The sequence below is a fragment of the Lissotriton helveticus genome, chromosome 4_1 (assembly GCF_964261635.1).
Source record: "Lissotriton helveticus chromosome 4_1, aLisHel1.1, whole genome shotgun sequence".
In the NCBI taxonomy this organism is placed as follows: Eukaryota; Metazoa; Chordata; class Amphibia; order Caudata; family Salamandridae; genus Lissotriton; species Lissotriton helveticus.
The window spans coordinates 2,129,295,151-2,129,307,454 of NC_136063.1; the positions used below are offsets into that span (position 1 = coordinate 2,129,295,151).

At 54.1% G+C, this 12,304-nt stretch overlaps 1 protein-coding gene across 1 annotated transcript in view; it reads left to right on the forward strand.

The window, feature by feature from the left end:
* Nucleotides 1–12,304, forward strand: part of ATRX (ATRX chromatin remodeler) — a 1,815,989-nt gene that overhangs the window by 1,741,300 nt on the left and 62,385 nt on the right. The window lies entirely within an intron of this gene.

Consider the following 12,304-nt stretch of genomic DNA (forward strand, 5'->3'; position numbering starts at 1 on the left):
ACACCGCCATCCCGTGAGGCTCGCTGGCTAGACTCTTGGGGGCGCAACATGTTCGCCTCAACCAGCGCTGCCCTGTGGGCCCTGAACACCTTGTGTGTGCTAGCTCGGGCCTCCTCCTGTTTATGGGACTCGGCTGAGTCTCTGGGATCCGCAGCATCCCAGGAGGGTAGTCAGGTGGACTTACGGCATCATGCGTTGGATGGCTGGGAGCTAGCAGCGTTTATTCTCCGCTCTGCTCTAGACATCTCAGAGGTGCTGGGCCGGGCCATGGCTTCCTCTGTCGCTCTCCGTCGCCATGCTTGGCTTCGGGATAGAGTATTTCCTGAGAATATTCGGGAGCCACTCATTGATCTTCCGTTTGATGGCAGCTTGTTGTTCCATTCCACGGCCAACTCCGCCATCCAGAGGCTCTTGGCAGGGCCCCGTCGTCCTCCTCCTTCGCCTCCGCCTTACTCTCCTCTTCCTCCTCCGTCCCCTCCTCAGTTGGGTTGATTCTGGGCCTTCTTCGGCCACTTGTTCTGGCTGCGGAGTGCGTTTCTGACCATTGCGTCCTGCTTTGGGACTTTGGCATTGTTGGCTGCTGCATGTCCCTTTTGTTGATTGTGTGTTTGGAATTGTTGTGCTGACTTGGCCCTGAGATTAGGTCTTCTGCTTGCTTGGGCTGCTTGTCAAGCCTTTCGCGGGGGTGTTTTGTTCCCTGTGGCTCTTTTGTTTTTCCTCTGTTGTGGACGTTCTTCCAAAGAGGGCGCCCATATTTTGGGACTTATCGTACCCTAGGTGGGGTAGTGATAGCTGTCATATGGCTTGCTCTCTGCTGGAGGGTTCTGGTCACCTTCGGGTGCCTGTTCTCCATGGCGGTTGTGCAGGTTGCTTTGCTCCTTGAGGTCGTATGCGCGGCCACTCTTAGAGGTGTGCCCGGAAATCTCCTCCTCTCCCTGCTCCTTACCCTGAGGCCTCGGGTTCTTCTTCTTAAGTCTGGCGGTTGTTGACTGCCAGCGCTGTTCTGGCCGGCAGGTTGTTCTCCGCCTTCTTTCCCTCGCTTCCTTGGTCCTTCTAGGCTTCTTCTTCTTCCTCCCTTCCCGTCTTGGCATGGGGCAGAAGCTGTGTTGCCTTGTGGGGCAGTGGGGTGCTTCAGCCTCTCTGACCTTGCCCTTGGTTCCTCTTCAGCCTTCTTCTCCCTCCTACATCCTTTTGGGGTCAGTGGGGGTCTGCTTGGGGGGTGTTTCCCCTTCCCTGGCAGGGACGACAGATCTGGGTCCCTGTGGGCTCTCTGTTCTGTATTGGCTAGTGGGGTCCTTTCGCAGACCCTCCTTCCCAGGGGGTATTGCTAGGGTATCTACTCTACTTGAAGGAATCTGTGGCTAGTAGTCTCTATCACATGTACGAGTTACTTAACTTCGGTAACGATGTATCTGGTAGAGACGATTCTAGCCGCAGATTCCTTGACGGCCCGCCCTTCCTCCCCTATTCTGCGAGGACCCTTAGGTTGGTCTTTGGTACTCGCCTCCCGGTGGGGGCTGTATCTCCTGGGTGTGCCATCCTTGTTTTTGATGGGTTGTTCCGTCTGGGGGCGGTTCATTCCTTCTTGGTTCTTTGGAGGATGGGGTCCAGGTGTTTGGTGCCCTGCTGTCCAGGCTACTTTAGGTTTGGGGGAGATTGCCTTTTATCCCTGTCCTCCCTCCCCTCCCTTCCTCCCATTGCTTCCTCTGATTAAGGGTCAGTTGGCCATGTCTTGCCTTGTCTCTTGGGGGTGGTTGCCCTTTCTGTTGGGGTGGCTTAGAGGTTTAGGGTCCCTGTCTGTATTGGGACTGGTTCCCTTCCTTGCTCGGGATGGGGGTGGAGGGTTCCTGCGTGTACCATGTGTAGGAGAGAAGGGTCTGCAATCCTATGATCACCCAGATTTTTGCTTTTTGCTTCACTGGTTTACGACTTCCCTGGCTGTGGGCCTGCTAATCAGACCCACAGCCTAGCTGTTCTCTCTACTCCAAATTGTACCCAGGTACTGAATTGGCACTGGGCCCTCTCTGAGTCCCTGTACCCAGGGCTGAGGTGCACCCAGAAGTCTCCCAGGGGCTGCAGCATGTATTATGCCACCCCTGGGCTGACTAACTAAACAGACACAACTGGCTGCTTGACAGCTGGGGCAAAGTGGTGTACTCACCCTTTGCTTTAGATATAGTATACCTATATCTAAACTTAAATGGGCACACAGATCTCCTATCAGTCACTCCTATGGCAGGCCTTGACAATCCTGAAGGCAGAGTGCTTGGAATCGTGTGAGATGGTGCTCTGGCATGAGCTGAGCCTATCTGCGGCTTTCGGGATCTATCCCTTAGCCGTTTCCATGATATCGCATACCATATACTCTTAAGTGCATTATAATCCTCGCGGTTATATGCCAACTCTGGTATCGCTTTATCAAAACATGTCGAGTAAGGTGTCATACGAATTGGAATACTAACCCCTCGCCAATTCTGGCGACGGGGTTAGCATTCCACCCTTCTAGAGGGACACGACATGTTGGTAACCTGTAACCCCGGTTAAAGTCAGACAGAGCCTTAGCATCCACAAAATGGATGCTGCCACCGAGACACAAGTCTGCCCTCCTGTTGCTGGGAGTCCTCCCAGCGCAGGAGATAAGGACAAAGGGTTTCCTGTCAGGGGCGGTGCCAGCACCGTCCCAGACAGGATTTTGTGTATCCTAGGTAGGCAGGGCTTTAGAGGAAGGTGACTGCAAGTGGCACCCCGGTGCTCACTGTGCATAGGCCGGCTTGAACCAGTTCCAGGGGCACACCAGACCCTGAGCTGGGGAAAGCCCGCCAAAGGAGAGGGGTGTAACCACCCCCCTCCTAGTCCCACCCATAGGGCAGGACTTAGTCGCGTGCCAGCCCTCTTTTTCAGGATAAAGGTAGGAGCAGGCCCCCTTCCAAATTAGATCATCTTTGAATCCTGAATCTACTTTCTACGAAAAGGAACTCAAGACTCTTCTCAAGATTTCTCCCTTGTGACTAAGGAGTAGTCACCCTGCAGCAGCAGGCACCAACCAAGCATCGCGGTTTGTTGCCAGTCTCTCCTCCGGATCAAGACTGCTCCAGCACGACGAGAACCGGCTTCCCTGGCACCTCTGACCTCAACCTACATCATCAGCCCAGCTGTGATCCGTGGGTGCGACGAGACCTCGAGGGACCGGCCATCTTCAGAACTGCACGACGCTTGTCCAGCACGACCACCGAGTGACCCTCGACCGAGTGCTTTGGGGTAAGAGAAGCCCCGACCCTGAGCAGCTCCAGCACCGAAGTTCAGCCCCCCTGCATCCACGAGATCTGCGTGGGGCCCTTCTGCTCTTTGCTGCTCACCGCGTTGTCCCGGTCACTTGCCCGTTGGCTAGTGACCCTCTGACGACGAACTTCGACGACAACCACTGCTGGTCTGGTGGCTCCAGACTAGCCCTTGCTTCCCTCCCAAAAGAGGAGCACCCTGGACCCTCCTGGTCCACTCAAGACGCCATTTTAGGTCCACCGCGTGGGCCTTGCATTTGCCAAGACTTGTTGCCCAATCCTGGGTCCAGCGACGTCAGAAGCAGATACCTTCGTGGGACAGATCGCACCTCCATCCTGGTCGCCGACAACGCCTCCTGGTCCGAGAGACTGCAGAGCCCAGCAGCGCCCACTCACCTGGTCGAGGTGACTTCGTCCGGTGCCACCCTGGTACCCACCTAAATCACTGGCTAGTGATTCAGAACTTGGTCCCCTCTGCTTTCAGGTTTTCTTCTTCCCTGATCCAGGCTTGGATCACCACGAACTTTCTTCACTGGCCGCCTGCCAGCAACTTCTTTCTTCAGGCTCCTGGTTCTTCAACGTGGGTTTCCGACGCAACTTCAACCCTATGCAGCCGCAGCCCCTGGGCTAGGTAAACTGAGTACTCCGGTGCTCCAGCATAGTCCAACACCCTAAGTGTTCGGATCCACTCCCGTTTTCGACCCACCTAGTCGGGTTCGCCCGAGAACAGTAACTTTGCCAATTGCTAGCATCCCTAGACTTTTTCCCGCCTTACGCGTGAGAGTTCCCACTCTGCACACGACGTCCACAGGCCTCCTGCTCCTAACCTAAGTGTTTAGTATTGTAGGCCTAGCGATTCTAAAGTCTAGAAAAGTATTACTTACCTGCTAGTAATTTCGCATTCCACTTCTTGTGTATATGGTTTTTCGTGCCCCTCGGGCATTTGTGTAAATTGTGCGACTTAAAGTATTTTTATAAGAGTTTTGTTGTGTGCTTAGCTCCCTGACTCATAAAGAGTTCAGGGTAGTCTTGTTAGAAATAAATACACGTTTATTTTCATAACAACTTGTGTGGTGTCCTTTCACTTGGTGTTCAAGGGGTAATGTGATGGTAAAACAGCTGGCTTAACACGCCCTCTAGAGTCTTAGCCTTAGACTGCTCGTATCCATGCTACTAGGATAGCTGGTCTATAAGGTTGACTTACAACCAATCATCAATAAGGGTTGTTTGGACTGATACATAGTGATCACTAGAATAGTGAGCACTGCATATCAGGCCAACTTCTCACACCATGTCTTTACGCATGTTCTTTGCCTCGGGGCACGGGGGTGGGAGGCTGTGTATGTGTTGGCAGGGTGGTTGTGCAGGGCTCTGCGTATTTCTTCTTCTTCCCTGCCTTGGGTTCTACGGTGTGACACTCCTTTGGGTGGTGGTGTTAGTCACGGTTTCTTTCCATATTTTCTACTTTTCGCACACTGTTTCCATGCTTCCACTTTTTGTTTGGTGATTCCGCGTTGTGGTGCAGAAAAGTTCTCCGAAGAAAACTGATGTGGGCGCGCCGGGTCTTATATTACCTCGCTGACGTCACGTGCGCGGACGCCGCCTGGGCGGAGTCGTGTGGTGTCGCCCCACCCCCGGCGCGCAGGGATGCTGTGGCAGAAAAGTTTTCCGGATCGAGTCTCACGCCTGGGGATAAATCGACGTGAAGGAATCAACGGCCAGAATCGTCTCTACTAGATACATCGATACCGAAGGTAAGTAACTCGTACATCTGAAAGAAACAGGTTAGTATTAGATTCCTTACCTTAGAATATCCCCAGGCGTCAGTCTGGATCCGGAAACTTTTGCGTAGCAGTACCCCTGCACGTCGGTAGGCGTCGTCTGCAGGCGTCTCCTGCGGCTCCGCGTCCGTCGTCGGCGTCGTGCGCCGTGATGACGTCGCTGGAGTATATAGACGCCGCCTCCGCGCGCTGACGTTAGTTCTTCTTTTTTCCGCGCCAGTTAGCGCAGATCCGAAGAGCAGTACTCCGGTCTTTTGACCAAAGTTTTTGAATCTTTCTGTTACTCTTAAGGTGCCGGTAGGATGCCCGGTTTTAAGAATTGTGACGGCTGTGACCGCACGATGTCGGTCACGGACCATCACCGACTCTGCCTCCGGTGCTGGGCCCGGACCACGACGTGGACGCCTGCATCGATTGCCGGGCCTTGACGAATAAAGCTAGACGGGAGCGGTCCCGCAAGCTACTCGAGCTCCGGGTGTCGGCCCCGCGTCGAGAGCGGTCCCGGTCCGGACGGAGGTCTAGGGAGCGATCGAGGGAGCGGTCGCGGAGCCGTCACGAGCGCTCCGAGAGTAGTCACCATTCCTCTGGTTCCTCAGGTAGGAAGCACAAGAAGTCGGGGCGTCGTCATCGTACCCCCGACTCCCCCCGATGCGGCCGGGGGTTCGGATGGCCCCACCCCCGCGGCTCCGCGTGAGTCGCCGGCGCGGCCTGCTCCATACCCTACGGTCCCTGGGCAAGGCGCGACGCCCGAGGAGATAGAGGCGTTCCTCATGGCCATGAGGGCAATGTCTCCTCCGACGGGGCCTACGGCGCCTGCGGGCCCGGTGGTCCCGTCCGGGGGCCCTAGCGGTTCGGGTGCTCCTGCCTCGACGCCGTCGGGTGCTCCGACGTCGCTGACGGCTCCGGCCCCGGCGCCGCAGGGGCCTTCAGGGTCGACGCCGGCTGGTCCACCGGCCTCTCCGGCGCCGATTCCATCGGGGCAACCCACGGTGCCACCCCCATTCCCTCTCTGACTCCGGACGCGGAGTCGGACCGGCGTCGCCCGATGCCGAGTCCGACGCCGAGGGGGTCTGTTGACCCCGGGGAGCCGGTCTACATTGTTGACTCCGAATATGGTGAGGATGTAGATTGCGGAGAGGAGTGGGAGGGGTCTGAGGACCCTCTGACCCGCGAGTGTCCGTACGATGTGGACTGGACAGGTGACTTTCGGGACGCCAGTGGTCTGGATGACTCCCCCAACCCTGGCTTTGTCTCGCCTCCTACCGTGCCTACGGAGGAGGGGGCATCTTATTCAGTGGTGTTGATGAGGGCTGCCAAGGCATTACACCTTGAGCTCCCCATCGCGGCCGTGAGGACTAACATCCTCACTGAGGTACTCAAACCGCAGTCATGCCCACAGGAGCCACTGCTTCCGTTCAATGAGGCCTTAACTGACTTTCTTTTGGGCACGTGGTCCAGGCCCGCTTCAGGTTCGCCTGTTGATAGGAACGTGGCCAGACGCCACCGTCCGTGTACGGATGACCCAAAGTTCTTGTCCACCCATCCCACCCCTGAGAGCCTGGTGATCCAGGCCTCGACTTCCCAGTCCGCATTCCCATCGGCCCCGCCCAACTATCTAAAAGGTACGACCAGTATGGTAAGAAGGTCTTTTCGTCCCTGAGTCTGGGACTGCGGTCTTGCAACACCGCATGCCTCTTAGGCCGCTACACCCACTCTCTGTGGGATGCGGTCGCGGAACTGCTGCCTGAATGCCCGCTGGAGGTACGGGCTAAGCTCGGCAAGGCTATGATTGAAGGCCGAGACGCAGCGAGATACTCCATAAGGTGTGGTCTTGATACAACCGACTCACTGGGCAGGGCGATGTCCACGACGGTGGCGATTCGTCGCCACGCCTGGCTGAGATCCGCCAATTTCTCGGCAGATGTCCGGAATGCATTGATGGACATGCCGTTTGATGGCAGTCGCCTGTTTGGCGACAAAGCGGACCACGCGCTGGAACGCTTCAAGGACTCCAGAGTCACGGCCAAGTCCTTGGGTCTCTCGACCCAGCGCCAGCAAACGGGTTCGTTTTGCTCCTTTCGTGGCGAGCGCGTTCCTGGGCCAGAAGTAGGATGTGGTTGCTATTCCCACTACTTTCTGGTACCCAAGAAGGACAAAGGGGGTCTACGTCCTATCTTGGACCTAAGGGACGTCAACGGCTTCCTCCGGAAGGAGAAGTTCAAGATGTTGACATTGGCTCAGGTCTTGGCTGCTCTAGACCCGCAAGACTGGATGGTAGCGTTGGACTTGCAGGGTGCGTATTTTCACATCCCCGTCCTGCCGGCCCACCGGCGTTACCTGCGGTTCACGGTAGGCCAGGAGCATTTTCAGTTTATCGTGCTCCCCTTCGGCCTTACCAGCGCCCCACGGGTGTTCACAAAGATGATGGCGGTGGTCGCAGCACCTCTGCGCAGATCAGGGGTGTCAGTCTTCCCCTATCTAGACGACTGGTTGTTGAAGGCGGGCTCGCCCCAGACAGTCGTCCACCACCTTCAGATGACGGCAGACCTCCTGCATGGGCTGGGGTTTTCCATCAATGTACCGAAATCACACCTGTGTCCCTCCCAAAAGCTCCTTTTCATCGGAGCGGTTCTCGACTCGGCGCAGTTTCGGGTCTATCCACCGGAACGGCGGGTCCAGGATATACAGGCTTTGATTCCCATCTTCCAGCCGTTATCCCGGGTTTCGGTCAGGTTGACGCTGCGGCTACTGGGGCTGATGGCTTCCTGCATCCTTCTGGTGCATCACGCCCGGTGGCGGATGCGGGCTCTGCAGTGGGACCTGAAGTTTCAGTGGGCCCAGCATCAGGGCGACTTGTCCGACCATGTCTTGATCTCGGAGGGCACAGCGAGACAACTGCAGTGGTGGCTTACGGACCGCGATTGGGTCAGAGGCAGACCCCTCTCCCTTCCCCAGCCGGAGCACGTTGTTGTGACGGACGCGTCCCTCCAGGGCTGGGGAGGCCACTTGGGAGAGGCAGAGATCAGAGGCATCTGGTCTCCGGCGGAGTCCCGGCTCCATATCAACATGTTGGAGCTACGGGCGATTCGTCTAGCACTGAAGGCATTCCTCCCCTTTGTCAACGGGAGTGTAGTGCAGGTGTTCACGGACAACACCACCGCCATGTGGTACTGCAACAAACAAGGCGGGGTGGGGTCGTGGACCCTTTGCCAGGAGGCCCTGCGTCTCTGGCAATGGCTGGAACGTCAGGGCGTGACTCTGACGGTTCAACACCTGGCCGGTTCTCTGAACGCCAGGGCGGACGAACTCAGCCGTCGGTGCTCGATGGATCACGAATGGCGTCTGAACTCGGACGTGGCGCAAGGCCTCTTTCTGCGATGGGGAGAGCCTTGGTTAGATCTATTCGCCACAGAAGAGAACGCGCAATGTCATCAGTTCTACGCGTTGGAGTTTCCAAGACGGCACTCGCACGGCGACGCCTTTCGGCGCGAGTGGAGTTGCGGTCTGTTATACGCCTTTCCGCCTATACCACTTCTGCCCAGAGTGCTGAAGAAGATCAGGCGCGACCGGGCCCAAGTCATCCTTGTGGCTCCGGACTGGGCTCGAAGGTACTGGTATCCCGAGCTACTCAGCATGTCAGTCGGTCCCCCGATCCGCCTGCCCCTTCAGGAGGATCTTCTGTCGCAGCAGCAGGGGACGGTCCTCCACCCGAACCAGTCCAGCCTCCACCTCCATGCGTGGAGATTGAGCGGCGACAGTTGAGGCCATTCGACTTGCCCCCTGAAGTCTGTGATGTGATTCTGGCAGCCAGGCGTCCCTCCACGAAGTCGGTATACGCCTGCCGGTGGAACAGATTTGTGGCATGGTGCACAGCAAAGGCTGTGGATCCTCTTTCTGCCCCTCTTTCCGAGGTTCTCCTCTTTCTTCTCTCTCTTGCCCAGCAGGGCTCTGCTCTGGGCACTATCAAGGGCTACCTTTCTGCCCTTTCGGCCTTTCTGAGGCTGCCTGATCAGCCTTCTTTGTTCAAGTCCCCTATTGTAACAAGATTCTTGAAGGGCATCACACACATGTATCCACCTGTCCTGTTTGTGATGCCTCAGTGGGACTTGAACCTGGTTCTGACCTTCTTGATGTGTGCTCCCTTCGAGCCACTTCATTCCTGTCCTCTCCGTCTCCTGACTTTAAAGACGGCCTTCCTGGTTGCCATCACCTCTGCCAGGAGAGTGAGTGAGCTCCAGGCTCTTTCTGTCAAACCTCCTTTCATGTCCATTCATCCTGACAAGGTGGTTCTGAGAACTAGACCTTCTTTCCTGCCCAAAGTAGTCTCTGCTTTTCACATCGGGCAGTCCATCACCTTACCCTCCTTCTTCCCGCCTCCGCATCCTTCAAAGGATGAAGAGCGACTCCATCGTCTGGACCCAAAACGTGCGCTTTCATTTTATATGGATCGCACACGCCAGTTCCGGGTGGATGACCATCTGTTTGTTGGCTACGTGGGTGCGAAGAAGGGACGGGCGGTACATAAACGGACCATCTCTCGGTGGGTCGTTCTGTGCATCAAAGCGTGCTACTCTTTGGCTCGGAAGGAGCCTCCTGTTGGGCTGAGGGCCCATTCCACTCGGGCCACGGCGGCTACTACTGCCCTGGGCCGGGTAGTCCCTTTGCAGGACATTTGCCAGGCGGCTACGTGGGCCTCGCTGCACACTTTTGCGAGGCACTACTGCCTGGACAGTCAAGTCCGGAGGGATGGCTTCTTTGGCCGTTCGGTCCTCCAGGACTTTCTGGTGTAGGATTGTATCGGTTCGCAGACCCACCACCGGGGTTGGTATTGCTGGGGTATCTATTCTAAGGTAAGGAATCTAATACTAACCTGTTTCTTTCAGATGAACAAGTTACTTACCTTCGGTAACAATATATCTGTAAGAAACAGTAGTTAGTATTAGATTCCTTACCGCCCCGCCCATCCTCCCCGTTCTGCGAACTGATACCTAGGGTTAACGACATCCCTTTCAGGGCCCTAGTTTCAAATGGCACCAGTGTTGGTTCTCGCATGGCTCTGCGTGTTCTGGCGCGGAAAAGCTATGTACAAAGAACTGACGTCAGCGCGCGGAGGCGGCGTCTATATACTCCAGCGACGTCATCACGGCGCACGACGACGGACGCGGAGCCGCAGGAGACGCCTGCAGACGACGCCTACCGACGCGCAGGGGTACTGCTACGCAAAAGTTTCCGGATCCAGACTGACGCCTGGGGATATTCTAAGGTAAGGAATCTAATACTAACTACTGTTTCTTACAGATATATTGTTACCGAAGGTAAGTAACTTGTTCGTTCATGGCATGTAGTGCTGTAGATTCACATGGGTCCACTCTCCTCCCTGGTCGCCTGAGGTTGTTGAGGATTCTATTCTTTTTCTATCATTTTCATTCTCTGTACTTTGTATGATCATCTTTACTGTTTTCTCTATGCTCCATCTTGAGTCTCGCCCTCCATGCGGTAAAAAACAATCTAACAATGGAGCTGATGCCTATGCGCAATATCACTAATAGGTGGAGTCGTTAGACCTTGTGACACAATAACTTCCTTTGAAGAAAAACAAGTTGTACACATTTGAGCCCAACTGTAGATGGTAAAAGTATGCACAACATGTGAATCTACTGCACTACATGCCACAATCAGATGCTTACAGAGTAAGTAACATCAACTCTTTCGGCTTTTCTCCGTTCACATGAATATGCCTAATTATTCAAATCACCTGTTGTAATGTGTTTTCTAAAAGGACTGCCACATATGCTTCTTCCTGCTACTTTTATTATGTCACAGTCTGACCTTAGTGTTGTCTTGATCTTTCTGATGTGTGCCTCTTCATAGCGTGCACTCTTTAGTTTCCTGCACTGAAAACTGTGCTCTTCATTCCAATCACTTCTGCATGCTGCCCTAGCAAGCATCAGGATTTGTCAGTCCATCTTCCATGTATTCTTCCCAGACAAGATGCTTCCAAGGACACATGGATCCTTTCTTTCAAAAGTGGTGCTGCCCTTTCTTGTGGGGCAGGCCCATTACACGTACTATGTTCTTTCTCCCCTCCACATCCATCTAATAAAGAGGAAAGGCTGTATCATACCCTTAGCTTCTATACTGGTAGGACTAATATGCACCAAATTAATGATCAGCTGTAAATTGGACTCACCACTTAAAAGAATAGAAAAGTGGTTCAGAATTGAACTTTTCTCACTGGAATTTCTTCTGCTTTAATCTATGCTATGCCCTGGCCAAGAAGAATCTTCCAGAAGGCCTGAAGGCTCATTCCACTAGAACAAAGTTTGCAGAAACAGCTCTCCTTTTGGATTTGTGTGGTTTTGACATTTGCCAGGCCGCTGTTTGCGTTTCTGTCCATATTTACACCAGGCACTACTCCATTGAATATAAGGTCTGCTGCGAGAAACATTTTGTCCATTTGGCTCTGCAGAACATCTTCGTGTTATGCCCAGTCCTCAGACCCACCTTCCAATTGTAAGAAAATGGCCTGATTTAGAAGGGAAGGAATATGTGCTTAGAACCATCCATCAGATGAATAAGGTACTTACCATTTTGCTTCCTATTTGCCTATAGATTGCACACTGTATGCCTCCATATTCTGTGGAGTGAACTTTAGGGAAATAGAGTTCACTGGGTGGGTGGATTCCCGATGGATGCCGATGACACCACCTGCAGGCATGCAGGATCAGTGCAAGCTTTTACTGTATCCATTCTTTGGTTCCATAGAGGATTCTAAAGGTCAGTTGATTACCCACAGGAAAGAGCTTTACCAAAGGTAAGTAACTTGCTCTTTGTGCTTATCAGTGATGAGTGAAATCAAAATGTGATAACTGTGGCATCCTTTGAATACACATGAAATTTGGCAATCAATTTACATGTTCAGTCTTATGTGGGTATGCCACGTTTTGTGCAGATCCTTTTTTTAAATTATTTTATTTTACAGAGATTTATATAGCGCGAACTAGACCCGAATCGGGTATCAGAGCGCTTAACAAAGCACCAGTTGCATTACATGATGACACATTCATGTTATTGTTAGGCACTGGGAGATTAAGTGATCCGCCCAAATCACAAGATGTTCAGCGTCATTGCCAAGACAGGTACCCAGTTCCCCAGATTCGAGGTTGACCGCCCTAGCCGTTAGGCCAACTTTTCTCTCCTTCAAGGAAGGGATATAGTTAAAAGCTGGAGCAGGCAAAAACTTCT